Raw genomic sequence first — 27,837 nt, 5'->3', positions numbered from 1 at the left:
TACTATACTTATTTATACTAATAAATGTACGTTAATTTTTTTATTTGTATATATTCAAAAATTTTTATTTATATTTATTTTTTCCATTATAGTTATATATTTTTATTTTCATAATTCCGTATTTATATTTATTATTATATATATCTTTATTCCAAAAAATATTTTATTTATTATATTTTATTATAAATATGTTAAAATGTTGTATTAAAACTAATTCCTTTTTATACTTATTTATATTGTTGTTAAATAGAAACATTTTTTTATTTTGAGCCACTCAACCGACTCGGCCACTGCACCAGTGTGCAGGCGTTGGCTTAAAGTTATTAACAGTGCCGAACAGTATGAGATCATTTTTGCTGTTGTCAACGTTGATAATCAAAATAAAATTGGTAACGGACATTTTATTGATTAAAGAACCTCTCATGCAGTGGGTTGCATATTAGCGTAGGTAGTAGGTAGATTATTTTTACTATACTTATTTATACTAATAAATGTACGTTAATTTTTTTATTTGTATATATTCAAAAATTTTTATTTATATTTATTTTTTCCATTATAGTTATATATTTTTATTTTCATAATTCCGTATTTATATTTATTATTATATATCTTTATTCCAAAAAATATTTTATTTATTATATTTTATTATAAATATGTTAAAATGTTGTATTAAAACTAATTCCTTTTTATACTTATTTATATTGTTGTTAAATAGAAACATTTTTTTATTTTGAAATACCCACATCACGATATTTCACACATTCACATCAGTTCATATTTTTTATTCAATTGCATTTATGTGAAGTAACCTATCTGAAATGCAAAATTCCAAAGAATGTGAACCGTTACATTTCGCACGTACCATTGTTGTTGTTTGTCTTAATGTACGTTTTTTTTTCTGACGAATAACTCTTGTTTATGTTTTCACAAAAAATACTACACAACTTAAGTTCACCAACGTCGTGATCTTGTGGTAGCTTAAGTGGTAAAGCTGTTTTGTTTCATGCCTTGCGTCGCGAGTTCGAATCCCGCGGAAAGCGTGTTTTTCTATTTTTAAAAAATATGTTTTTTTTAAAGAATTTTTTACAGAATAAATGTAATTTATGTAAGTATCTGTTATTAAAGTTTATATGTTGGAGCCATAAGTAACTGATTTTAAATTCAAAATTTCAGGAAGACTTCAAATATTTATATATATAATAAACAACCACCAAATTATACAAGCAGCAATCGAACACCAAGAGTGGACAAATAATTTTTAAAAATTGTAAACATATTTAAGGCAATCATTAAGTCTAATATTCTGTAAGGCCATATTATACATTTATACATATCTATTATAAATTGGCTTACAGCTATATTGATCATTTTACAATTTGTAGGTGTTCTATATTATATTAATGTAATTTTTGATGTAGAAAAACATTTTTGGGGTGAAAAGTATAAAACTTTCTTTCAACAGGATTTGAACCCAGGCCGAATGTTTCGTACGCCAGCGCGCTAACTGCTGAGCCACTCGACATACATTGCAGGTTGCGACTATGGCAAAAACGAATAATGAAAATCTCACTAAGTATTGATGTGCAAAACTGTCCAAAAATTGCGTTTGGCGCCACTTGTTAAATGCGTATTCTCATCTCTCTCTTTTCGTCAGCGACTTCTTCATTTCATTGTTTCTAAGTAAATTCTACGACGGTTTTTGTACGCCTACTGAGATACAAACACTGTCTCTCTTCTTCCATCTCGCTCTCTCGAGCACACTTTACCCGAAGAACAACAATCAATCAGAAAAAGGCATTTGTGTGGGTAGCACAGTCCTACGTTGCTTTTATACTATTAGGCGCCCTTTAATGTTTTCCCTATGTTATTCACATTCCGATGTGTTTCATTCCTCTATACCAAATGTTTTTGTGTTATTAATAAGTTACGGAACACTACATTCTTGTTTTCGGAGGAAAATGAGATTATGCAATTGTTGTCATCGCAAATTGTAAAGTGTGCTCGAGAGAGCGAGATGGAAGAAGAGAGACAGTGTTTGTATCTCAGTAGGCGTACAAAAGCCGTCGTAGAATTTACTTAGAAACAATGAAATGAAGAAGTCGCTGACGAAAAGAGAGAGAAGAGAATACGCATTTAACAAGTGGCGCCAAACGCAATTTTTGGACAGTTTTGCACATCAATACTCAGTGAGATTTTCATTATTCGTTTTTGTCATAGTCGCAACCTGCGATGTATGTCGAGTGGCTCAGCAGTTAGCCCGCTGGCGTACGGAACATTCGGTCTGGGTTCAAATCCTGTTGAAAGAAAGTTTTATACTTTTTACCCCAAAAATGTTTTTCTACATCAAAAATTACATTAATATAATATAGAACACCTACAAATTGTAAAATGATCAATATAGCTGTAAGCCAATTTATAATAGATATGTATAAATGTATAATATGGCCTTACAGAATATTAGACTTAATGATTGCCTTAAATATGTTTACAATTTTTAAAAATTATTTGTCCACTCTTGGTGTTCGATTGCTGCTTGTATAATTTGGTGGTTGTTTATTATATATATATAAATATTTTAAGTCTTCCTGAAATTTTGAATTTAAAATCAGTTACTTATGGCTCCAACATATAAACTTTAATAACAGATACTTACATAAATTACATTTATTCTGTAAAAAATTCTTTAAAAAAAACATATTTTTTAAAAATAGAAAAACACGCCTTCCGCGGGATTCGAACTCGCGACGCAAGGCATGAAACAAAACAGCTTTACCACTTAAGCTACCACAAGATCACGACGATGGTGAACTTAAGTTGTGTAGTATTTTTTGTGAAAACATAAACAAGAGTTATTCGTCAGAAAAAAAACGTACATTAAGACAAACAACATCAATGGTACGTGCGAAATGTAACGGTTCACATTCTTTGGAATTTTGCATTTCAGATAGGTTACTTCACATAAATGCAATTGAATAAAAAATATGAACTGATGTGAATGTGTGAAATATCGTGATGTGGGTATTTCAAAATAAAAAAATGTTTCTATTTAACAACAATATAAATAAGTATAAAAAGGAATTAGTTTTAATACAACATTTTAACATATTTATAATAAAATATAATAAATAAAATATTTTTTGGAATAAAGATATATATAATAATAAATATAAATACGGAATTATGAAAATAAAAATATATAACTATAATGGAAAAAATAAATATAAATAAAAATTTTTGAATATATACAAATAAAAAAATTAACGTACATTTATTAGTATAAATAAGTATAGTAAAAATAATCTACCTACTACCTACGCTAATATGCAACCCTCTGCATGAGAGGTTCTTTAATCAATAAAATGTCCGTTACCAATTTTATTTTGATTATCAACGTTGACAACAGTAAAAATGATCTCATATTGTTCGGCACTGTTAATAACTTTAAGCCAACGCCTGCACACTGGTGCAGGGGCCGAGTCGGTTGAGTGGCTCCGCAGAAATCTGTTGGGTCGTAGGTTCGAATGCCGGTACGGGAATTTTGTTTTATTACTTTTTTAGACGTAGAACGTTTAAAGAAATTAAAAATAAAATAAGAACTTTAGCGATAAAACATAAAAGAGGAAATGTCGAAGAAAAATATTGGACTATAACCTATATATGGGCTGAAAGTGCTCGGAGAGACCTTTCATTTAAGCCTAGTTTGATCCGCGCAGGTTTTATAGGCTTTGCACAGTGGTTCAATCTGTTAGGACCTTATTATTATTAAGGATGGGTCCAATTTGGGTCTCCGAAACGGTTTTGGACTATAACCTATATATGGGCTGAAAGTGCTCGGAGAGACCTTTCGTTTAAGCCTAGTTTGATCCGCGCAGGTTTTATAGGCTTTGCACAGTGGTTCAATCTGTTAGGACCTTATTATTATTAAGGATGGGTCCAATTTGGGTCTCTGAAACGGTTTTGGACTATAACCTATATATGGGCTGAAAGTGCTCGGAGAGACCTTTCATTTAAACCTAGTTTGATCCGCGCAGGTTTTATAGGCTTTGCACAGTGGTTCAATCTGTTAGGACCTTCTTATTATCTGGATGGGTCCAATTTGGATCTCTGAAACGGTTTTGGACTATAACCTATATATGGGCTGAAAGTGCTCGGAGAGACCTTTCATCTAAGCCTAGTTTGATCCGCGCAGGTTTTATAGGCTTTGCACAGTGGTTCAATCTGTTAGGACCTTCTTATTATCTGGATGGGTCCAATTTGGGTCTCTGAAACGGTTTTGGACTATAACCTATATATGGGCTGAAAGTGCTCGGAGAGACCTTTCATTTAAGCCTAGTTTGATCCGCGCAGGTTTTATAGGCTTTGCACAGTGGTTCAATCTGTTAGGACCTTATTATTATTAAGGATGGGTCCAATTTGGGTCTCCGAAACGGTTTGGACTATAACCTATATATGGGCTGAAAGTGCTCGGAGAGACCTTTCATTTAAGCCTAGTTTGATCCGCGCAGGTTTTATAGGCTTTGCACAGTGGTTCAATCTGTTAGGACCTTATTATTATTAAAGATGGGTCCAATTTGGGTCTCTGAAACGGTTTTGGACTATAACCTATATATGGGCTGAAAGTGCTCGGAGAGACCTTTCATCTAAGCCTAGTTTGATCCGCGCAGGTTTTATAGGCTTTGCACAGTGGTCCATTCCGTTTTTTTACATCATAATAAAGATATGACCCAATTCGGGTGTCTGAAACGGTTTGTTCCATAGTTGGTGCTGCATAGTATTTATTTAATTTGTATTCAAGTAATTTTTATTACCGAAGTAATAAATTTTAATATAATAATTAACAAATAATTATATTTTTCAAAATTTTCTTTTTACTAAGTCTTTAACAAAGCTCTGTTAAGTCCTTAACAGAGCTCTGTTAAGTGACGGTGTTCTGTTAACATCATTTAACAATTTAACTTTCCAATTTATCTTCACACCCATCGGTATTTTGATGATTTTAGCGACATTATTAACCGAAATTGTTTAAAATTTGGTATTGTCGGTGCGGGTCCAGTTTCGAATTTGAATATGGCAATGGCTTATGATAAACAATGCATATGTATGTCCACGTCGTATAGACCCCAATATAACGGCTATATTCGGTATTTTTAAAAATTTAACAGAATTTTTTAAGGATTTTATTTTTTGAAAATTTCCAAATTCGTTGCAAATGGTGGAGGGTATTAAAAGTTCGGCCCGGCCAAACTTACTGCTTTTTAACTTGTTATATATATAGAAGAAGAAGATATATAAAGTTTAAGTAATGTATTGTTTTGAATAATAAAAAATTGTATGTACAATGTTACCCCAATCCCAGTATATGATATGCCTTTAAATTAAAACTAATCCAACATAGTTTTATGCATCTGAACTCGCTTATTCAATAAATTGTTAATGACATCCAAAGTTCACTCAATTTTTTAGTAAAAAGTTGTAAACACTCAGTATTATAAATTTCCTTGCAAATTCACTCTCAATCACAGGTTTATGGGTTGTCGAAGAACCTTTCATAATAATTTCGATTGGCTAACATGTACTAGTTTTTCTTCCCCATACTTTCTGGCAGAGCAGTTCTCTCATAGCGAATTTTAATGCGCGAAAAAAACGTTTGACCAGACACATATTCAGCTGTGTAACTGTGTGACACATATATCGGAAAATAAAAATGATTTTTTTAAATGCGGTATATATCTATATATATATATATGTTGCAAGGCACGGTCGACGAAGGGGTTTTTGATGTAACAGACAAAACCAACATACATGGTTATGCTACTTCGTTCAGGTTGAACGAAAGCATAACAAGTGGAGAAAGATGTAAATGTTTATAATTGCGGTTGTAAGATTTAGAAGACTTCAAAAGAATTTTAGTTTTATTTAATTCTTTGGTTCCTCTTCTATTGAGCTTACGATCTTGTCACTTGGGCAAAAAATGTTTTTTGTCATAGAAGTTTTTTTTTAAAATAACTTCTGGGGAGAATATCCCAGACAAGAAACAAGGGAACTGATGAGGATTGGTGGCTCTTTCCGAAACCTAAGTATTCCCTGCCTTACCCCCTGATAAACATTACCATCGTTCTCCACTAATAAACAAACGTTGTTTTTATAAAAACAACAATAAAAGAATTTTAGTTTTATTTAATTCTTTGGTTTCTCTTCTACTGAGCTTACGATCTCGTCACTTGGGTAATAAATGCTTTTTGCATAGAAGTTATTTTTAAAATAACTTCTGGGGAGAATATCCCCGACAAGAAACAAGGAAACTGATGAGGATTGGTGGCTCTTTCCGAAACCTAAGTATTCCCTGCCTTACCCCCTGATAAACATTACCATTGTTCTACACTAATAAACAAACGTTGTTTTTATAAAAACAACAATTAAAGAATTTTAGTTTTATTTAATTCTTTGGTTTCTCTTCTATTGAGCTTACGATCTCGTCACTTGGGTAAAAAATGTTTTTTTTGTCACAGAAGTTATTTTTTAAAAAAATTCTGGGGAGAGTATCCCAGACAAGAAACAAGGGAACTGATGAGGATTGGTGGCTCCTTCCGAAATCTAGGTATTCCCTGCCTTACCCCCGGTAAATATTACCATCGTTCTCCACTAATAAACAAACGTTGTTTTTATAAAAACAACAATAAAGGGGACAAAGCCTGACCATTTTGCAACAACAAAATACTACGGTATCCCGAACAAACAGGCCAATACTGTTCAAGGCACGGTCGACGAAGGGCTTTTTATTGTAACAGACAAAACCATCTTACATGGTTATGCTACTTCGTTCAGGTTGAACGAAAGCATAACAAGTGGAGAAAGATGTAAATGTTTATAATTGCGGTTGTAAGATTTAGAATACTTTCCAAAAGAATTTTAGTTTTATTTAATTCTTTGGTTCCTCTTCTATTGAGCTTACGATCTCGTCACTTGGGTAAAAATGTTTTTTGTCATTGAAGTTATTTTTAAAATAACTTCTGGGGAGAATATCAGAGACAAGAAACAAGGGAACTGATGAGGATTGGTGGCTCTTTCCGAAACCTAAGTATTCCCTGCCTTACCCCCTGGTAAACATTACCATCGTTCTCGACTAATAAACAAACGTTGTTTTTATAAAAACAACAATAAAAGGGATAAAGCCTGACCATTTTGCAAAAACAAAAAAAGTAGGTATTTATATTTTAAAATTATTTTATCATAAATTTTTTTTGGTTCCCTGCTTAACTTATTTGCTAATTTATGACATCTCTTAACGACAACCTTGGTCCGGATTTTACCAATAACTCTTATATTAAGTCTGCCCTCTGCTCTAATGACCAGCATTTCAAACTTGCTCATTTGTATTGCCGAATTATAAAGGCTCTGTTGAAGCTTGAGGAGTTAAGGCGTGTTTGTAGATAGTACATTATATCGTACCGGAAACTTGTCTTATTATTTATTGAATTCGTATTTGGACATGTTAAGATCTTTTTTGGCGTTATTTACTTGTCTACAGGTAGTTTACTCGATTTTGAAATCAGTCATAGAGACATGTTTTCTAAATATTCAAATATAGTCGTTTTAGGTGATTTCAACGTTAATTTGTTTGATGTTTCTAAATCAAACCCGCGATAAATCATAACTCAAAGCCATCACATTTTGATTTAGGCACGCATGGTTTCCAATGTTTATTCTCCGTCAGAATTTATAGTTTTTTCGCAATTATAATACAATTGATTGGGATCGATTGTTTACTCTTTTACGCGAGTTTGATAGCTATGCTTTTTATAGGTCAGTAGATGTAAACTTGAAGTGTACATTTATAACAAATCTACTTGCAGATCTTTTTTCACGCGTTCCGGTTCTGCGAAAGAAAATTAATATTAATTCAGACCGCTGGATTGAAGCAATGAATAATGTAGCTTTTGCTAGATCGGCTAGAGACTTAGCTTTTTCCACCTTCCAATATAATAGATGTCAAGAAAATTGGTCCACTTACTGCAGATATCGGAATATGGCTAGAACCGTAACGCGCAGGGCGAAAAGGAAATACTTATCTAAACTCTTTGATAATGCAAATTCTGCTGGAATATGGAAAAGCTAAGGATGTGTAGAAAGCGATCCTAATGTAATTAGCATTTTTTGCTCAAAATAATTCCGACCCAGATAATGACATCGATTTCTTTCTGTCTTTAGCTCTGTTTCTGAAATTGAGGGTTACGAAGTCTTGAGCAGAATCAAATGCAAGTCGGTTGGTGTTGATGAAATTCCAAAATACTTTCTTAAATTGGCGTTTCCGTGTATTTCTGACTTTGTTCTACATTTAGTGAACTACATTTGTTTATTTTTTTTTTAATGATTGCGTCCCCATTGCAATTATGGGGTTTATGTCCAATTTGGTTTTGGTCATAACCTCCATAATAATGTGCGGATTATGCCGCTTCCAATCCCCATGGGGAATATGACCGTTTGCTGTATGGACTACTAAAAAATTGTTAATTTTAGAAATCTTTGTTTCGCGGTTGCCAGTGCGGAACATACACAGAGGAGAAAACCTCAAGGCACAGCCAAAGGCCTGCTACTTGCAAAAATTATGAAATTTAGTTGCAGGACATACCCAGAGGAGAAAATCTCAATTTTTTCGCACATCCAAACGCTTTGGCAATTTTCTAGGGGTTATGACCGAACCCCCGTATGGAATGGGCGGCTAACGCGAAAGAAAGTTTACTACGTTTAATATCTTTGTAAGCAGTCCCCACAGAAAACGGACATACTCCCCATAATTGCAATGAGTTTATGACCATAGGGATTATGTCCGGCCGCCAGTATTGGATTTTCCATTTTAAATACAAGTGTAAATGGGGATGGCGGAAATATCAACCTAGGTGATGCCACAAACCTCGAAATGTTGGTTCTAGACTCACGATTTTACATATGTATCTACGTATCTAGGCGAGCTGGGTCGATTTAGCTATGTGTGTCTGTCTGTCCATTTTTACAGGTTCACGCTACAGGTCACAATTATGACGTAAACTTCACGAAATTTTGCGTTAAGTCAAGGTTAGGGTCAGAATAAAAACCTTTAGGGCTTGAAATGGACCAATAAAATATTTTTCTGATTTTGCAGTCTCTCAGGCCTAATTTTACGTGGGGTTAGGATTTAGAACAGCGAAGAAGCGCACCTCCTGGGATCGACATAGCACAGCGGATGAAATCGGCCATACCTTTTGTGTGAAATAACCATTTTCAAACACAATATTTCACTTTGTATAAATTTTGTTAATGAACGATTTATATTTTTGATTGTCTACTTTGGCATTCCGTTTTGGAGTTAGATGAACCAAAATTTGTCTATAGAAAATAGCTCTTTTTGTTTACTTACCAACGAAAAAAATCTATTTGTCTGCCATTTCCTTGCAATTGAAAGAACAGGCTATAAATCTTTTTGCATTCCAGTTTGCGGATGATATATTTTTAGTATTTACTGGTCGAGATAATTTATTTTTGTTGGAAAATACTATCAACACGTGCCTCCGTCAATTTTCGAATTGGGCAACAGTATATCATCTAACAGTTAACTCATCAAAGTCCAAAGCTCTAATGTTTGGCATGCGAAGAAATGCATCATCTGATTTAAACATTGTTTTAGGCAATAATATTATAATGATATTATTGATTTAAACATTGTTTTAGGCAATAATATTATTGGCTTTGTCGAACACCATAAGGTTCGGGGTGTTACTCTTGATAGAGAACTATCGTTTAGTAATCATATTGACATTTTATCCAGTATTTTAACGCACCAAATTTGAATATGCCTTTATGTGTTAAAAAACTTACTATATGGTATTGAGATTGTGTCAGGTTGCACTGGTTTCCAACTCTCTTTATTGCGGAGAATTGTAAATGCAGTTGCACGCTTTATCTATAAGTTTCCTATAAGAATTCATGTTTCAAATTATGTTAAGTATTTTCTGAGTTGCTAATTACACAATTTTATCTCTTATCGAATCCTACCAAGGATTTTATAAGGTAGTTAAAGATGCTGAGCCTGTATCTTCAACTAGAATCTTTTCACATTCAACCAGAAACACACAATTGATTATACCTAGGAGTATTGATGCACGATCATTTGTAGTTCGGGTTGCACAAATTAACAGTCGACGCTGTTACGGAATTCCAAAGTAGTGTCGACGCGGACAACAAGATATGTCATCCCAAAAGTAACGGTGGTATTGGTGCTGACAAGTAGAATAAGGGTGAAGAAATTATATTAATTTCAAAATTGCGAATTTTTGGAATTTGGATTATTGAAAATGCAAAAATAAATCACATAAATGGTTTAATTTCAAAACTCTCATATTATTCTTCTGAATGTACAAGACGTATTGTGTTAACTGTTTTTTTTTTTTTTTCAAACACATTGACTTTGTCTACACAATCTTGTGCTAAGTATTTGATCGACATTAGCACTCAACAATTACCCAGTTTGATTCATGTGTGTCACTTTAAACGGTTGGATCATTGAATGGTCGACTCGACAATTTGCATGGTGTTCTCCAAAAAAAAAAAAAACGTATGTCAACGATGACAGCGAACCATGTCGTCGACGGGGTTTTGTCATTTGTGCACTTGTGCTTAAATTGAGTGTAGAGAGTTTCTGTGTATGATGTAATTGTAAGACAATAAACACATATTAAAAATAAAATGAAGTACAAATTCATATTATTCTTCTAATTATAGGCAGAGACCCAACTCTCATGTCATAGAAAAAGTATAAATTCTTAGTAACCAAAATGTCCAGAAAATCCAATTTTTTGGCATATTCATAAATTTCTGGTCATAAAACAGTAGGCAAATTTTAAAATGAAAATATTAAAAAGAAATTTAAAATTCAATTCGTTTGAAGGAGAAAAGGAAACTATAGTTGTATTCATTTTAATTTATACCTCTGCCTGTTCGCAAAATGTGTAGTATTCCTTCAAAAATCATCAAAATGACGAATATTTGGAGGTACCGTTATATGGGGGCTATAAGAAACGTGGACCTGCTTAGATTATTTGGTTATCATAGTTTGTAATACCCATTACGAACTTCAAGTACAAAATTTGAAACAATTCCGTTTAATATTGTCGCTAAAATCATAAAAATACCAAATATCGAGAGGTTCGTTACATGGGGGAAATATGAAAATGTGGACCGAGGTGGCCCATTACAAACTTTACCTGTCTACTGGCAAAATACACATGTGTGCAAAATTTTACCCTTCTATCTCAATTCGTTCCAAAGATAGCATGATTCTGTTGTAATCATGCTATCTTTGGAACGAATTGAGATAGAAGGGTAAAATTTTGCACACATGTGTATTTTGCCAGTAGACAGGTAAAGTTTGTAATGGGCCACCTCGGTCCACATTTTCATATTTCCCTCATGTCAGATCCAACAACATGCATATTCTTGATCAGCGTAAAATTTCAAGATGATTTAGCGATGTCCGTTGGTGTGTCTGTTGTACACACCAACGGACATCGCTAAATCATCTTGAAATTTTACGCTGATCAAGAATATGCATGTTGTTGGATCTGACATGAGTATTTCGAGGAGATATACAAAGGGAATAATAAAATTAATATGCCCTCCTAGTATGCTGAATGGTATAAAACCCAAACCCAGTTTTTTTTAAGAAAATGTGTCAGGGTATCATTATTCTTTCTGAGGATTCGTAGCGCAATCGTTTACCAAATCTCTTAAATGGAAATCAAAGTATAATATTCATGAGGCTCTTTTCATTTTCAAATTTAGAAAACATGAAATATACGAGAATATTAACAAATGTGGTGTCACTTTTTCTTCACCGCAGTGTTAAGCGGTTATTGGTAATTGGTAACCATGCAAAGCTTCTACATACTCTACACAATAAATACTGTCGCTGGGGAAACGAAGAAGAAAAGAAAATAGTTGAACACCTCCTCTGCTCCTGCTCTGTACAAATGTAACGAAGATTAACAATACCAGGCCGTTCTGGAAGACCTTCTGAGGTTTCTATACTATATACTATAACGATATAATAATTACTTTATAAATTCAAACGTACACAGTTCCCGATTAACCATAATAGAAATATTGCAAGATAGAAGCGAAAATGCAACAAATACAATTCAACAACAACCACATAGAAATTTGTTGTTGTAAGTGATGGTAATGTTAAAATTATGTGTCCAAAAATGTAAACAAAACAATTAATTTACAATCACCTTTATTCTATTTATCGACGGCGTTTGTTGCGAATCGGTATTCTAAGTTACCATTTGTGAGTTTTTTCGTATTTTGTAAGATAGCATGACTCCGACGTAAGTTTGTATTAGATGCGAGTTGTATTCGTTTTGTGTTTTTTACAAAATAAAATAACAATAACAAATTCAAATCAATTTAATATACTAGTTGAAGAAGAGAGAAGGGTTGGAAAAAATAAACTGTTGATGCTGTAATGGAATACCAAATTATAGCCGACGTGGGCAACTAGTGATGCCATCCCAAGCTTGTGAAGGAAGAGTTTATGTGAAGCTGAAGCCAGTGTTGATAATGTCAACCAGTTGTTTTCTACTAAAGCCCTCATGAGCGTAGAACTTGTTGATTTACCTTTCAAAAATCCACGTAGGAATTTAGAAATCAATGTCGTTGTAAAATGAGTTAATCTACAGGACACAAGAGTCCAAAAAGCTTTGGTATTGTACTTACTTTTGCAATAAATTTATAGTTAACGAAATTATTATCGGAATTAAACTATCTAAAATTTCATCATCACGCACTGTTATACAAAGGGATTTCTCAAATTGTTGGTGCTATAATTGTATTAAATATCAGGACTACTTTGAGAATAAAATAATTGAAAAAAGGTAGCAAACATATTTGAAATTTACAAACCATCAGATCACTACTGCAAAACTTCACAAAGCTATGGTCTTTTTTTGCTTTTTTTTGGAAATAAGAATGTTAAAGAAACCTTTCAGATTGCGTTTAAAATTAGGCTTCATTCATTAGGAAATATTTTGAATAAGTCAGCACATAATTTAACTTCTTAAAAACCTTTTCTTTAACAAAAAAAAAAAAGCAAGAGCTTTTTTACTAGATGGAAAAAGCTTTATTAATTTGATCATAGAAGTCTTGAACATATTTATTTGTTTGATACAAACACCTGTCGAATATTAATTCCAAAATTCATAAAATTCAGTAGCAAAGACAAGGAATTATAAAGATAGGACAAAAAAGAGTCAAAAAATGGTAACCCTATGAAAATACATCTGTTGTTATATCCATGCATCAACGCTTGGGAGCATTGATATGTCAAAAAAAATTAAATGTTTTTTCAAATATAAGTTGATTTTTAAATGTTTTCTTATACGACGTCATTCGGAGGTTATTATAATTCGCGTATTTCAACAATTTTTACAAATTTAAATAATTTTTCATTCAACATTTTCAATTCCAAAATTGGTTTGACAGTTCATTGTCCAAGCGGCTGTGTCGATGCGTCTACCTATATTTTTCAACCATGGTTATATCATAACAACATAGTAACCAATGCTAACTGATTCAAACCGCTAAGACAATATGAAAAATTTTAGAAAGGTGTATGGAATAGAACTTTTAAACCACATTTTTGGATTTTCCAAACTTTCATTTGTCATGCGTCTCTGTAATTGTAGTTTTATACCCTCCACCGTAGTATGAAGGGGATGTTAAGTTTGTCATTCCGTTTGTAACACCTCGAAATATACATTTTAGACCCCACAAAGTATATATACTCTTGATGAGCATAAAATTCTATATCGATTTAGCGATGTCCGTTTGTGGAAATTACTCTAGCTTCCGAACGAAATGAAGTAGGTTGATAAAATTTTACTCAAATGTATGTTGCCATAATACAAACTTATGGCCCGATTATTGATAACAACTATCGTTGAGTGGCGTTGCCAGTTGCGAAAATTGCATTACGTATAGCAACTTTTAACTGAAGTTGCGAATTTCAGTTGCTACAGCGGCCATATTTGAGCAACCATCTATTTGCAGTTGCAGTGAACGTTTTCAAAGAAGAAAAAGTAAAATTGAGAGGTAAATACACATTTTCTTAACAATTATTCATTTTTTAGCTTCACTAAATCATTTTGCATATCATTTTAGATTAAATATGGTGAAAGTAACAACAAAACCATCAGTTCGAAATACTTATAGTAAAAATGGGTGCTAATCCAAACTTAGCTCGAGGAATCCGTGTCTTTGGTGAAACCAAAGCCACTGCAGATGAAGCGTGGAAGAAAATTTCCGACAACCTAAACAGTCATGGTCCACCAACAAGGACACCAGAAGAATGACATAGAGTATGGATCCATTTTAAAGCCAAGCTTAAGAAGAAAATGTCGCAAAATAAAAGAAATCTTATCGCCGCAGGGTGTGGTCCATCACAAGAAGTGCGTCTATCGCCGTTGGAGCAAACCGCAGTAGATCTACTACAAATAAGTTTAGTAACAGATCCTGCAGGTTTACGGAATAATGGAGACATGGGATGAAGATGGGATAGAAATAGTGTCAAATGTTGAGGTGGAATTATCTCTCAAGCTTCGTCGAATAGATGCAAAGTACTGAACATTTTCTTCTTCATCAAAAAATAATTCCACTGAACTTATCATTTTAAAATTCTTTTATTGTTCAAATTGTGTTTTGTTATTTCGACTTTATTGACATTTTTGAAGTTTAGAGTTCACAAGATGGAAAATACACTGATCGTTAACACGTTTATCGACAACTCAATTGGGTTGCCTTCTATAATACAACATTTTATTTCAGTCGCGCTCACAACTGATAACGCAACCCAAGTTTGGTGGCAATGGATAATCGAGCCATTATACTGAGTCGCATTATAAGAACCTAGTTCGTGCTCTGGATTCTGAGAAGAAGAATTATTACACCTATCAGATCAAGTGCTCAAAAGGACTAGTAGTCGTGATTAAAGGGCTTCATAGTTCTACAACCATAGAGGACAAAAAGATGCTCTCGCAGCAGAAGGATTCGAAACAAAATCTATCATCAACATTTTCAATAAAGACAAAGTTCCGCAACCTATGTTTAAAGTAAAGGGCAGCAAATGTGACAATTTTCTCTATTTATGCCATGGAGAGAAAACGCTCGTCATGTTGTGCCCTGTTTGATCAAACGCATAATAGTACGTGACATCCAACCAAATGCTCGATGTCTCGTCATGTCGGTCACACTCAAACCTATCGTCATAACATGTAACGACCAAGAAAAGGGAATGTTGAATAGTGTGTCATACAAAAATGTTCTATCAAAAAACAACAACAATTATGAAACAATTGCCAACTAAAAAGACACACACGTGATGAAGGCAAAGCGCAATCGCTACCTGCTTTTCCGATATGTGAAAAAATACATTTTTCGTAATAAAGAATTTCTTGGCGATTACTAAAATATTAAAGGTATTTCTAATTGGTCCACACAAAATGTTCACATTTCGTAGTTATTGACGAAACAATCTAAAATGTTAATCCTTATTAAAAAACAATAATCCCCTGAAAAATTTTCTTATTTTAATTATAATTTCATAAATGTTTGCCTCCGGTATTGAGGTGTAAATGATAATGAGTGCCACTGTAATTCACGTAACAACACTTATACTTCCATTGTTCAATTTTGTGCATATTCTGTTATTGAATGAGAGTCAAATCTCTGCCCACAAACTTTAATTTTAAAAGAACACTATATGTAGATAGAAAATAGGCAAACAATATTTACCTCTTTTTTATGATCAATATTTTATAATAATCACCAATAAATTGGGATTGTTCAGTATATATTTCATTTTTTCTATTCATTTGTTGATGTCTATGCACATTTTGTTATTGAACTCCATTTTATATTTACGCGGTGTTTGTTACTTCAAAATTACAGCACACACAAAAACACATCTCACCGTCGAAAGTAACACACACACTCTCTCAATTTAAGCACACGTACACAAATGACACACAATTTGACGATGACAAGGTTCGATGTCATCGTTGACACCCTGCATTTATGGAGAACACCATGCAAATATTCGAGTCAGCCATGCCACGATCGAACCATAGACAATGGCACACATGAATTAAAATGGGGGATGTTGTTGGTTGTCATTGCCTATCAAATACATAGCGCATGATTGAGTAGACAAAGTCAGTGTGTCGAAAAAAGCATAATTCATTCAATTCGTCTTGTGCAGGCCTTTAGTTTAAAGTAGAACTAACATACGAATCTTCGCAACTAAAGAAAAAGGGACAATTTCATCCAATTTATAGCCTTAGGCTTCTTTGTAATCGCGGTGTGAAAATTGAAGAACCTCAAAAAAGAAAAGGCCAACCTCAATGTACAAACTGCCAAGAGTATGGGCATACCAAAACGTATTGCAAATTGCTATCGGTTTGTGTTACTTGTGGTGACCTTCACAAATCATCGGAATGTCCACATCCAAAACTGACCCAAGCGTCAAAAAGTGCAGCAATTGCGGTGGAAATCATACTGCAAACTACAGAGGATGTCCTGCATATATCCACTTAACAAAATCTATCTTAACCACAAAAAAGCCTGCAAGCTACCGGGTGCGGTAGAGGAAGAGGAATGAAACCACCGCTCCTAATTACAATCTCCCCTCACAGAATACGCAATACTTATATTCTGATACTTTGAGAAATGACTCACCCAACTAAAAAAATTCAAATATAGAACCATCTATCGAAAAACTAATCGTCACCATGAATTCTTTTATGACAGGTATGCAAAGCATGATGCAAGAAATTGTGAGAAATCAATCTATGATTATGCAAATAGTTTTAAAACACAAATAGATAAAATTCGAGTCTGTTTTTGGAACGCAAACGGCTGAAGCCAACATAAACACGAGGTCGAAAACTTTATTCACTCACTCAACATACTTTACTGGTATCTGAAACTCATTTCACTTCTAGAAACTGTTTTAGAATAAACGGTTACAGTACATACGACACTAAACATCCTAGTGGGAGAGCTTGCGGCGGCACTGCGGTGATAATTTCTAATAAAATTCAGCATTACCCCATGCCAGAATATAAGTTTGACCACCTACAAGCTACAACAGTTGCTCTATCTTCAACGAATACAGCTATATCTGCAATTATCTACCAAACAAATATAAATATTATCTACCAAATAAATATACAAACTGGATGAAGTACAAAGAATATGTCAGTACACATGTGAATTCTAACACTTCTCTAAAGTCCGGAGAAGAAATTGACAATGCAGTTAAAATATTTACTTCGGTAGTCAACACCGCTGTCAATGTTGCCACTCCCACTAAATTTTCTAAACTAGAAAATAATTCCTACAATCCATCGACGATTCGAAAACTCGTGTCTGATAAAAGAAAGGCCAGAAGAGAATGGCAGAAGCACCGCTCACCTAGGTTTCGGGAAAAACTAAAAGAATCTGAAAAACTCTTACAACAAGCACTCAGATTAAATAAAGAGCGAAACCTAAAAATATTCCTAAATAACCTGGATCCCACAGAGAGAACTGACTACAGCTTATGGAAAGCCAAAAAAAAAAAACTTGAATAGACCTATCGCCCACGAATCTCCAATTCGCCTAGAAAATGGGACTTGGGCAAGAACTACAGCAGAAAAAGTAAACGCATTTGCCAAACACCTTGAATCTGTATTTACCCCAAATCCGGACCATCGATAGTTGTTCAACCTTTAATTCTCTAAAAGAAATCGAAAGTTCTATAGCCTCGATGAAACTAAAAAAAATCCCCGGGTAAAGATAGAATTACTCCAAACATGCTCAAAAAATTACCAACACCGGTCGTTAAACTATTGTTATTTATATTTAACAGCATTCTTCGAGTAGGGTACTTCCCGTCTGTATGGAAAGAATCTGAAATAGTAATGATTCCGAAACCTGGAAAAGATCCAACGCAGGTAAAATCGTATAGACCCATCAGTCTTCTATCTATACTCTCAAAGCTGTTCGATACAACATTACTAAGGAAGTTAACTCCCCATATTACAAGTAGCAATATTATCCCCGACCACCAATTCGGCCTCTGTAAGAACCACAGTACTATTGAGCAAGTGAATGTCAAACATTAGAATGACATTCGAAAGGAAGGAATACTGCTTGGCGTTATTTATAGACATTTCCCAAGCGTTTGACAGGGTCTGGCTTCTTGGAATTCTATACAAAATTTGTGAAACTCTACCTAAAAACACTCATAAACTTTTTTGAAATTCGTACTTTCAAATTCGAGAAAAATATTGGCTGGCGTCCCACAGGGTAGTATCTTAGGACCAATTCTGTACGTGTTATTTACTGCCGATATGTCCACAACCAATGAAACTCTAACCTCAACGTTTGCTGATGATACTGCTTTCATTAGCATACACAAGGATCCTCTGATTGCGTCGGAAAAACTACAATACCATGTATATCTTCTCGAAAATTGGCTGACAAAATGAAGAATGTCGGTAAATGCAAGCAAGTGCATACACGTTACTTTTGCTCTAAGACGTGAACTTTGCCCCACGATAAAAATCTTTAATACTCAAGTTCCACAGAAAGATACCGTAAAATATCTCGGAATGCACCTGGACCGAAGACTTACATGGAAGCAACACATCGATGCAAAAATCACGCAAATTAAACCAAAAAAGGCAAATCTTGAGTGGTTAATTGGTATACGTTCTTCTATTAAATTAGAATACAAAGTCCTATTATATAAGACTGTAATAAAGCCAATTTGGACTTATGGCATACAGCTCTGGGGCTGTATTGTCTACAAAGAAGACAATCGAATATTCTTCGATCTAATACAGGTGCACCATGGTACATAAGGAACGCAAACATCCACAAGGACCTAAATATACTTACTGTTAAAGAAGAAATAAATAAGCTTTGCCGAAAGTACTTAAACAAACTATCTGAGCACCCAAATAGCTGGGCCCGCCAACTCCTGCTATTCGGAGGTCACGATAGACTGCGCAGACGTGACACTCTTTCTATCATATAGTTCATTTTTTGTCTTACTCTCTCATTATTTTCAGCTCTTGTCTGGCCAATTGAACGTCGCCCACTGTTATACTTCTACAGGTATTAGTATGCTAAATTGGAAGCTGCTTCTGCGAAGAAATCGATAAGACTATTACTGTAGTCCGCGGGATGATTAGATATAACTGTATCTAAACAAAGCAACATTATATCCGTAAGACTATTTCTGTAGTCCGCGATTCACTTAGATATAATTGTATCTAAACTGATCTTAACTACCTACTCAATTAATTCACGGATATAACTGTATCCACAAGCCCACAAAAAACACACATCTTTATCATAAAAAAATTAACAATAATTAATAATTAAAGCATGAAAAATATGGGGTGATTGTATTGACAACCTCCCTATATAAAATATTAGTATATAAGATATGAAACCTTATTGATATTTTCATTAAATATATGAAAGATTCAATAAATTAAACAATAAAAAAATGTATGTTGCCTGCAGGACTTTTGGTATTGAAAATGGGCCATACAGGTACTAAAAGATATCGCAAAATCAATGCTGTTATCCCCAGTAATCTTGGGAACATTAAAATGGACTATAGCAATTAACACAGAGGTATTAGATAGAAATGACGCAATTTTATTAATGAAATCCCGAAATCTGAGATAAGCGCACTATTATGTACAGCTATTAGGACATAACCTCACTATATTTAGTCCATCCTTTCTATACACTTGAAAATGATCACAGAACATGATAAAGTTAATAAAAACTAGGGCGAGGAGAACGATTTAAATACGTTCTTTCTCACAACTATTTACGGCGACAATTCGATTGTTTTTTAATTTATCACGAGCGATAAAGTTGCAAAGAGCGCACAAGCATTTACAATCTCTCACCAGTATAAGCAATGAACGAAAAACTCACGAAATATAAAAGTTCGCTTCAAGCGTCGTCGATTCGATCTTTCGCGATCGTTCGTTTTTTGAGAACGTAAAATGAGCCCATGCGAGAAGATCGTATTTTTAATCGTTCGCGATCGATTAAAAAAAAACATTATTTTACACTGCACATGCATTTGCCGCATGTTTATGTTTTTTTTTTTTTTTTTTTTTTTTTTTTGAGCATGTAGAACGTTTTATGATTCTGTTTACAAAACTGATTTTATTGCTTGTTCGAAGGGACAATAATTATTATTACCCTTTTTTGCTATCGCTCTAGTCCTATAAAATACACCACGTAGTAAGAAAAAAAGTAAGAACCTGTGTAGATACATCACATGTCGATGAAAATTTTATTAAAATATATTTACAATTCAAATATATAATAAATTAAATAAATCAAAAACATGTTGACCTTTACATTTTAGGTTTCAACGTAACAATTATTAAATTTTTAATTTTGGAACTGCTTAATCTTGTGCGCTGTTTGCCTACAATCGTGCATTAAATTATCTTTCTACGGACACTTAACTTGATGGAACTGCTAAAACTATTTTAGACTTTACCAGTAATCAAGTAAATTCGTTGCGAAAGGCATTCTTTGTCCATATGCTGAATTATCCAGTTTTTGGCGAATATTGCATTTATTTTTTATCGGTTACTAGTCAAGTTATTGAATTCTTCTTCCAAAATATTGTAAGGATCATCATGCGACATGGTCATAGCATCTTGGGTGTTACGAACCTTCGCACACACATTACAAACGCGCGCGAGCACACATCAACGATCGTGCGTTGGTGGTTGAAATCAGGGATGCCAACTCTTCCGACATAAAAATCGCTACAGATAAGTTTTTTAAAAACTACCATAAAGCGCTACAGACTGAGACTAAATAACACTATAAAAAACCACCGCAAATCTCAACTGACTTAGACCAACAAACACTATAAAAATTTGTAAAAACGGCAGAAATAATCATTCGTTACGCAGAAAGAAGACAAATTAAAAAATACATATATTCCACTAATTTTAAATAATTCAATTAATTTATTTAAAAAAATTTTTTTTTTTTTAATCTGACTTGAACATAAATGGAGATCGAACTATAGATCCCTGCAATGAACAAGCATTAAATTTGAGCTCTGTCAAGAAAATAATTAAATATTTAAAATTGGAGATTTTTACAAATTGACTGGACTATTTCTTTTGGATATTGGTGTTTGAAGGTCTGGAGCTGTGGCTTTTGGTGGAGTTGGTTTTTCTTCTCACCTTTTTAACCTGTTGCTGTGCATTTTCGTTTGGCGCTCTTTTTTTTTTATTCATTTGCATCTGCCAAGGTAATCCTGAAAATGCCGTCGCTATTGACCTGTAATGTTTGTAAGGATCATATTGCCAAATCCAAATATAAAATTGGTTGCAAAGGCTGTGCAAATTTTTTCCATTTGGATTGCGTTGGCATTTCTGAGGCTGAGGCTAAAATAAATAAGCAACTCAGATACACTTGTGTGTGCTGTGTTCGGGCTGCTGGTGGTAGTGGTGACGCTGGTGTGGTTGATCGTGGAACAAAAGCGAACACTGCAGTTGATGCATCTAGGGTTGGTGCCACAGCTGATGCTTCTTTGAATGGTGGTGATGAGACAGTTGGTGTGGCTGCGTGTGATTTTGTTGGGAATTCAGATGCTCTGCGAGAGCTGCAGGATAACTTGATTTTGTCTATGAAACAACAAATGGACACGTATATGGCTAGATGTCTGTCTGAATTCCGTACCAAAACTGATGCTCTGTTTGATCTTTATAATGCACAAATATCTGAGGTAAAGCGTGATGTGGTTGAGCTTAAAAAGGCTGTAGTTGAGTTGAAGATGACAGTCTCTGAAGTTAAAAGTACGGCTTTGTTAGCAGAAAAGAAACTTGCTGATAGGATTTCTGAGCTTGAGTCTTTTAACAATGTGCTCCAGCGAAGGCTTAACAGAGCTGATATCATTATAAGAGGTTTGCCGGAAAATATTAAAGACCTCAGGAGCTTTGTTGTTAAAGTTGCTAATTTGTGTGGGTTGCAACTATCTCATGGCGACATGCAGCAGTGCTGTTACATATCTGAACGTAGAGCGGTTTTGGTGAAGTTTAATTCTATTCAGACAAGAGATTCCCTTATCCGCCGATTTGTTAAAAGAGGGAAGGTAACCCTAAAAGAAGTTATGGAGAATTGTCTATTGGAGTCCCGTATCTACTTAAATGATCATCTTGTTAAATCGGCATCTAGTCTTGTTTTTGCCTGCAGAGGCCTGCTCAAGAAGAAGAAGATTAAGAAATTCAGGTTGTTAAATAGTGATGAACCTCAAGTTGAGGTAATACTTGCTGATGGAAGTAAAACAATTTTTGAGCGACAAGAGCTTCTTGAATTTGCTCGTAGTTGTCCTCTGCAACCGGGTGGTGCTCCGTTGGTTGGTGATATGCTGCTGGGAGTGTAGTCATGTAATGTAAATATTAATTTTGTTTTGATCTCATTGGCAATTTAATTGTTTTCTTGATGCAAATTATTGCTTATTTGTTCTAAATAATCTTTCATATTATTATTTATTATTTATTTTTTTTATTTATATATTTATATTTTTCAATTTTTAGTTTAAGATGCGAAATCGAATTTACATAATTTTGCTCCCCAGCCCCTTTATTTGGTTTGATGTCACTTGATGATAATCTGGGACCCATAATTAATGACGCTCACTTTTTTAAACCCTTATTTGAGGGTTTGTCTGGTAAACTAACGTATGGCCACTTGAACTGCCAAAGTATTCGCCCATCGAGATTCAATAATAAAATTGATGAGCTTCGATCCTTGCTGGTTGGTAGTGGTATCAGCATTTTTGGTGTCACTGAATCTTGGCTTAATTCTGCAGTCTCATCGAAATCGTTGGTTGTTCCAGGATATAAGCTGGTGCGGAGTGATCGTGTTGGTCGTGTTGGTGGTGGGGTATGTCTCTATATTGGTAGTGGCATTCCTTATAAGGTAGTTTTTCGCTCAAATAATTTTGGTGTTTGTGAGTCGGTGTGTGTTGAGTTGAATATTGGGGCATTGGTTTTGCTTGTGGCGGTAGTATATCTTCCCCATGGCGATGTTCAGTCTTTCTGTGATGTACATGAGAGTTTGTTTGATCGCTTCTCTAATATCATTGTCCTTGGCGATTTTAACTGTAATTTATTTGTGTCTTCGAACTCTGTTTCGATGAGAGGATTATGCAGATCATTGGGGCTAACTATTGTGCATAACATGAAACCTACCCATTATGATTTGGCCCATAACTCTACCTCGTTAATTGATTTTTGCCTTACTAGTGATAATTTGTCCTTGGGTTTCTCATCTCAGGGTCGATGTCCTGGTATATCGCACCATGCCTTTGTTTTTGGTTCGCTTAACCTGCCTGTATTTTCAGAGGAGAGATTTATTGAGTATCGTAACTTTGGCCGAGCGGATTGGTTGGGCATTTTAAATTTCATATCCGATTTTGACTTCAACCCCTTATATTCCACTTCTGATGTGAATTGTCAACTTTCACTATTTGATTTGTTGTTTAACGCGCTATTGTCTTTCGTTCCTGTTTCTGTTCGTAAGGTCAACCCCAGGAATGATGCATGGTTGGAATCTGATGTGGTAAAATCGGCACGGATGTTTAGAGATCTTGCGTACTTTGAGTGGCGCAAGCGACCTATGGAGGGTAATAGAATAATATATTGTATGTATAGGAATCGTTGTAAGGCTGTGATGAGGAATGAGAGGCGTAAGTACTATAATGATCTCTTTGGTCGTATGAATAATAATCAGCTGTGGAAATCTCTAAAGTCGTTTGGTGTTTTGGGTAGTGATAATGAAGCTCCACCAATTGATGTCAATGCTGCTAATCATTATTTTTCCAGTGGGAATCCTGGTTTTGTGGGTGAGCGTGGTCAGTCTCTTTATAGTGAGGGTCATGTGGGAGATGATGTTTTTCGGTTTTATTGCATATTTTATTCTGATGTTGTAAGGTCATTAAATAAAGTTAAGTCGGGAGCTGTGGGGGTTGATGGCGTGCCAGTAAAGTTTTTTAAACTTATATTTCCATACATTTCCTGTCATTTCCTGCATTTTGTTAACTCGATTTTTATGACATCTACTTTTCCTCGGGCGTGGAAGGTTGCACGAATTGTTCCTGTGCCGAAAACTGGTGAATCATTTGATTTGCCGAATCTGCGTCCCATTAGCATTCTACCTGCTATGTCAAAAATCGTTGAGCATATTATTAAAGAAGCGATTGTTGACTTCCTTGATGATCGTAGGCTATTGAGTAGTTCTCAGTTTGGTTTTCGGCGGCGATGTAGTACGACCACGCACTTATTATATCTTACTGACATGATCAGAGATGTATTTAATTCATCTGATGTTGGGTTATTATTGGGCCTTGACTTGTCAAAGGCTTTTGATTCGATAAACCATTCCCTTTTACTTGACAAGCTGAGGTTTAAGTTTGGTTTTTCATCTTCTGCGTGTCGTTTAATGGCTTCATATTTGGAAGGTAGGTCTCAGTTTGTTGTTCATTTGGGTGTTTCGTCTGAAGTTTGTAGTGTCCAATGTGGAGTCCCGCAAGGTTCTGTACTGGGACCGTTGTTATTTATTATGTTCATTAATGACATTGTGCACTCAGTTGTTGATGACAGGTGTTGTCTGTTTTTGTATGCAGATGATATTCATGTTTTCTTCAGAGAGGCTGATATTGCTGGGTTGGAAGGGTTGGTTAATTCTATTGTTTTGTCTCTTTCGTCGTGGATTTCGCTAAATGGCCTTATGATTAATTGGAATAAAACTAAAGCTATGCTGTTCAATGATCATGGTAATGGTGGTTCTCTTAATATTACTGTGGGTTCTGTGTTAGTGAAATTTGTTGATGAAATGAAATGTCTTGGTGTTATAATTGATCGGAAGTTGGACTTTAAGAGACACATTGATTCCTTGCTTTGTCGTATAAGGTTTCAGCTGCGGAGGCTGTATTGTCTTAATGCTTATTTGCCTTGTCATGTTAGGAAGAGAGTGGTTGTATCCTTGCTGCTATCGCAGGTAAATTATTGTCTAGAGGTAGTCTCCGGTACTACTTCTTCTCAAATGCAACGTATCCGTAGGGCGGTAAATTCGATTGTTCGTTATGTGTATGGCTTGCGTCGTGGTGATCATGTTTCTTGTTTTGTTAATGATCTCCTGGGATTGCCATTTAGCAGCTACGTTGATCTTCGTATTCTTCAATTTCATTACAGTGTTATGTGCAATTTTGACTGTCCTCTTCGTGACAACTTTTTGTTTTGTAGATCATCTCGAAATCCTCAATTGTTGTGTCCAAGGTTTTCGTCCTCCATTGGTGAGAGATCATTTGTGGTTAGGGCGGTGAGATTGTGGAATCAGCTTCCTTTGGCCTTACGTACTTTTGCCCATACCAATTATCTGTTTAGGGTTAAAGTAATTGAATACCTTCGCCTAAATATGTAGGCTATGTTTTTGTAGTGGTTGCGTCGGTTTATTATGGGTCTTTCTTTTTGCTTTTCTTTTTGTTTGGGCTGGGGAGCCACTATATTATCTTCTTAATTTTATTTGTAGGGTATAATGTGAGTTACTATTTATACTCTGTTTTGTGAGTAATAAAATAGTTATCTCTTATTTTTAGCTCGTTTCTGCTACACTTTTTCACTGCTCTACTAGACTATTGTTTAGTTGGTGATGGTGAATCGAGGTGTAGGGTTCGAGCTTCTCGTGAATTATTAAGATAAATTATTAGGTTTAATATGTTATTTGTTAAGTTTGAATTAATCATTCAATTTGTATTATGTTAGGGTATTGTAGATAGATAATATAAGTTATGGGCCCTGTGGGCTTATTTATATTTCTTTGTAAGGTAAATAAATGAAATGAAATGAAATGAAATGAAATGAAATCAAACAAAAACTTAGGCTTAAAATACTTCACATCAAAAAGACCAAATCAAAAAGAAGAACAGATTTCACCCACACATGTAGAAAAGTGTCTCAGTTTATTTCCAAACTCATCAACATCTACATAGAAAGGTTGTCTACAAGGCTTATAAATGGCCGGATAGTAAGTCAATCTCTGAGTCTGCAGTTTGAAATTTAAATAAAGTCAAATCACAATAGTGAACAACTAATGAGTTTATTGTCAAAATGTTGTTACAAGGTGTCTTCTTGTCCAACATTATATAGGCTTTGGTCCGTTATTCTTTTTTGTTTGCTTTAAAAGTTATGACAATAGACGATTTTGCGTAGCAGAGCTTGTCCCCTTTACGAGGAAACGTAAAAAAAAGGAAAAACCACCGATGGGGATACGCTAAACCTCTCCTCTGAAGCCAAATACCTCGGCACCATCCTCCACCGCCAACAAAGTTGAAAGAGGAACACTGAGGAATGAGCAAAGCGAGGCTTGATTGCACTCTATTCTTGCAAAAACTCTATAGCCTGCATCCCTAATAAAATAAGGTGCTTTCGAAGCCATACACCTATTGGTCACGAGAAACAACGAGGTTAACGGTCCGATGACTATACATGTCGACAGCCAAGCGTCACTGAAAGCTTTAAACTCCACCACCATTAACTCTAGGGCTGTTTTGAATGCAGGAAATCCTTGGAAAACACTGGGTTGTCCTGCTCTGTTGGGTTCCTGGTCATTACAATATCTCAGGCGACCAGATTGCAGACGAATTGGCTAGGCTAGGGTCCGAATCAGTTATCCTTGAAGTTGAGAATTCGGTCAAACAACCACTGTGCCACATCTTCCAGGTAATTCATAGACATTACTCTGAGAGAATTCAACAAATATGGCTGGATGAAAGGTGATGCAGTATCTCCAAGAGAATCTGCCCCATACTCTCTGAGAAGAAAAAAAGTCGCTACTGTACTTGTCGAAACCTGATTTAAAACTTGTGGTGAGCATCATCACAGGTCACTGCAAGGTGTGGGCAATGACCTCGAAATGGAACAGCGATGGTATTGATTACTGTACAATCTGTCGAGACGAGGAAGAAATTGAGACGATCGAATATTCGCACTGCCATTGTCCAGCACTCATTAACGTGACACAGATTGGTGGGGGGAAAACTGTCACATGATTTGTCATGGTTCTCTAACACTAACCCTACAGCAATTCTTCAATTAGAAAGAAGACTTAAGTGGCTAAAGACGACACGGAAAAATTTCTAGCCGTGGATTATCCTTATAACTCTATTTCGTATTAATAACTTTCGTATTAATAACGCAATGGACCAGCAGATCTCGGAGTGGAGCGGCAACCACGCGTCCTTTAACCTAAACTAAGGCGGATGCCTTCCAGGGACAAGACCGAAAATTGCAAAACATCACCATCTACATGGCCACTTTATAACTTCAAACGTACAAAGGTCCTGATTAACCATGATAGAATTATTAGAGGGTTGAGGCAAATATGCAACAGAAACTATTCAACAACCAGAGAGAAATTTGTTATTGTATGTGATGCTAGTGTTAGAGTTATAGGTGCAAAAATGTAAACCAAACAACTAATTTGCAATCACCGGAATTCTAAGTGTCAATATAACCATTTGTGAAGTTTTTTGTATTATGTAGAAAATATGATCACGACGTAAAATTGTGGTAACTGCGACTTGTATTTGTTTCGTGTTTTTGACAAAATAAAATAGAAAATGGAAAATCCTAAAAATAACAAATTCAAACGAAGATAGTCTATTAGTTGAAGAGAGGAGTTTAAAAAAAATAGGTAAAAAAC

At 34.8% G+C, this 27,837-nt stretch overlaps 1 protein-coding gene across 4 annotated transcripts in view; it reads right to left on the bottom strand.

The window, feature by feature from the left end:
• The window catches only part of LOC101893052 (ras-related protein Rab-30), a 70,011-nt gene that overhangs the window by 18,942 nt on the left and 23,232 nt on the right, over positions 1–27,837 (bottom strand). The window contains exon 1 of one of the 4 annotated variants that reach the window (XM_059128254.1): positions 9,395–9,533. The exons of the other annotated variants lie outside the window; for them this stretch is intronic. The gene's annotated coding sequence lies outside the window, so the exon portion shown is untranslated. Of the gene's footprint in view, positions 1–9,394; positions 9,534–27,837 lie in introns of those variants that run through there. 4 annotated transcript variants of the gene reach the window in all.

The sequence above is a fragment of the Musca domestica genome, unplaced genomic scaffold, assembly GCF_030504385.1.
Source record: "Musca domestica strain aabys unplaced genomic scaffold, Musca_domestica.polishedcontigs.V.1.1 5, whole genome shotgun sequence".
Lineage (NCBI taxonomy): Eukaryota > Metazoa > Arthropoda > Insecta > Diptera > Muscidae > Musca > Musca domestica.
This window is presented reverse-complemented; position numbering and strand designations above follow the sequence as displayed.